Source organism: Marmota flaviventris, chromosome 16 (assembly GCF_047511675.1).
Source record: "Marmota flaviventris isolate mMarFla1 chromosome 16, mMarFla1.hap1, whole genome shotgun sequence".
NCBI lineage: Eukaryota > Metazoa > Chordata > Mammalia > Rodentia > Sciuridae > Marmota > Marmota flaviventris.
The window spans coordinates 61,629,762-61,632,593 of NC_092513.1; positions in this window are offsets into that span (position 1 = coordinate 61,629,762).

Here is a 2,832-nt window from a genome sequence, read left to right on the forward strand (position 1 = left end):
CTATGTTTATTTGATTCAACAAACAATTATAAAGCATGCAGGACTGTCAGACACTGTCATAGACACTGTAAAAGTAGCAATGTATTTGATCCGAACAAGGCTGTGAAGGCTCCATGAATGCGGATCACAGCACAGAGCATGGGGCATGATGAGCATGCAAAAAATAGCCGATAGACCAGATATGGTGGTGCATCCTTACACGTGTTTTTTCAACAACTAGTTCCAGCTAGTTGGTAGACTGAGGTTCCCTTAAGCCCAGGAGTTCAGGACCAGCCTGGGCAACAGAGTAAGACTCTGTCTCTTAAAAATTAAAATAAAATTAAAAAATAGAAAACAGAAAAAGAATCAGCTAGTATTACTGTTCCCCATTTGCTCATCCATTGCCTTCCTTCTGAACTCTGTGAACTACGCTCTCACCTGCGAGAGACCCTCGCCTCTGCTCATCAGGGAAAGGCACATCTACATAAGAACCTGGCACTTTTCTAATAACTTTCTACCTCAAGCCGATGTCCATTGTTGTCTCCAGCTGCTTGCAATCTACATATAAAGGAATTTTAAGTGTTGGGGGAATAGAAGCTTCTTTTAGTTAAGATATTCCACATTTAAAAAAAAAAAACAGTTTTATTGAGATCTAATTCATGTACCCCAAATTCAGCATTTAAAGTATACAATTCAGAGTTAATAAAAATATTCGCCACAACCTTGAGTTTATAATATATTCATCAGTCCCAAAAGAAAGTCCTCGCCATAAGCAGCTATTCTGCAGTCACCACCCTCATACCTATCCCGGACAACTATGAATCTACCTTCCGCCTCTATGAATTTGCCTGTTGCAGACATTTTACATAAACAGAATCACACAATATATACTCTTTTTGTGACTGGCTTTTATCACTTAATATTTTCAAGGTTTGTTTGTGTTATAGCATGGATAAGTATTTTGTTCTTTTTATTGCCAAATATTATTCCATTGTATGGATCTACCACATTACACTATCTATTCATTGGTTGATGGACAGTTAGGTAGTTTGTTTTTGGTTATTAAAAATAATACTTCTATGAACATTCATGAATCATGTATAAGTTTTTATGTGACATATGTTTTCATTTCTTATGAAGATATATGTCTATATCTATTTCTCCAACTCATATAACTCTGAGTCATAGGAAAACACTGCTTAGCTTTTTCTGAGAACTTCCAAATATTTTTTCACAGTGGCTGCAACATTTAACATTTCCACCATCAATGTAAAAGCAATCCAGTTTCACTGTGTCTAGCATATACTGCCCATTCCTGTTCTAGATCCTTCTGAGGGCCTGTCCCATGCCTTCTTGAGGATGCACTGATCCTTTGCCTCTTGGCTGACTTACCCCTGCCTCTGGGGTATTCTCTGAGCATGGCACTGAAAGCATTCCTGCACCTCTGCTCCTTCACTCCTTGTCCTCCTGCCATGGGAGCACCCCACCTAGCAGGAGGACAGAGCCCCTATCTGCTCTCTTGGCAGTGCATCACCCTGTTGCAAGCCAGGCTTTGCACTTGGCAGGTGCTCAGAAAATACTGCTTAAAGTTGTGAATTAAGTACCTGTTTTCCTAGGTATTTGATATCTGTACAGGCTCTCTTCTTTTCCTTTAGATGCTCACTGTCCTGCAGGAACACTGTATTGTGCTTCCCTGGCTGTGCAGTTCTGTAGTACTCCAGGAACGGGCAAGGGAAGAAGGAGTTCCAGGAATTTCATCCCTAAACATGACATCCTCGTATGCTGATTATTTTCAATTAAAGGCTCTTGGAGAGCAGCAAATGCTGGAAGAGGTTTACTCTGATATTCCCTTATCTGCCTAAAACAGACTGATCCAAGAGGAAAAAATTGCCTTTGGTCTCCTCTCTGCAGTTTCATTAACTAAACTACGGTAGGAAGGGAGATGGAAGAATGTCATCACACTTGGATAGATGTCACAAGTTATTGTTCCCTTCCTGAGCCTATTCCTTCTTTCAAAGAGAATCATTTATGAACCATTGTCTGCTCTCTTGGCCCATTCATTCTCCCTAAAAATCATCTGCTACCCCTTCAAATTGCCCACATCTCCCACCTTCCTCTCCCCCTTAAAGAAGAGCACATAAGCTTGAACTTCACTGAACTGTTGGATTATTTCTCTCCTTAGAGCCCCCCCAACTCAATAAATTTCTATGCTTTTTTTTTTCCTGTTAATCTGTCTATTGTCAGTTCTTTCAGCAAACCTTCAGAGGGTGAAGGGGAAAGCTCCCCCATTGCCCCTACAAGGACAAGGAGCATGGGGTAGGAGTGGAGAAATGGGGATTTCTCCATGAGCTTGCCAGACCAGAAAGTGAGTGGAGACACTGGAGAAGAGTCAGTGTGGCACAGCCTCCAGCACCTGCTTTCAAGAGCTTTGCCTTCCTCCCTCTTGCTGGGCTGAGCACTGTCACTCAGGCCACACCTATGGGCAAGTTGGGGGACAGTCTCAGAAGTCAGACTCTACTCTCACTCCGCCAGTTACTACACATGAAGCCTGGACAAGTCACTTCATCTCTCTCTTGTTCTGTTTCTAATATTGGCATGAAAACAGAGACTGTCACATAGGTTAGTATAAGAATGAAGTCATTTCATATATACAAAGTGCTTAGAATAGCAACTAAGAAATAACTACAGGTGTTAACTGTTATATGACATAAAGAAGAGGAGAAAACTAGTGATATAGAAATACAGTAATCACATAAGGACCTTCTTCTCCAGCAACCCCACTCCCAGATTCTGCACTTAGCATACAGCTGGTGCCTTGGCCCTCTCAGAAGTCACTGAGCCAACTGGCACACA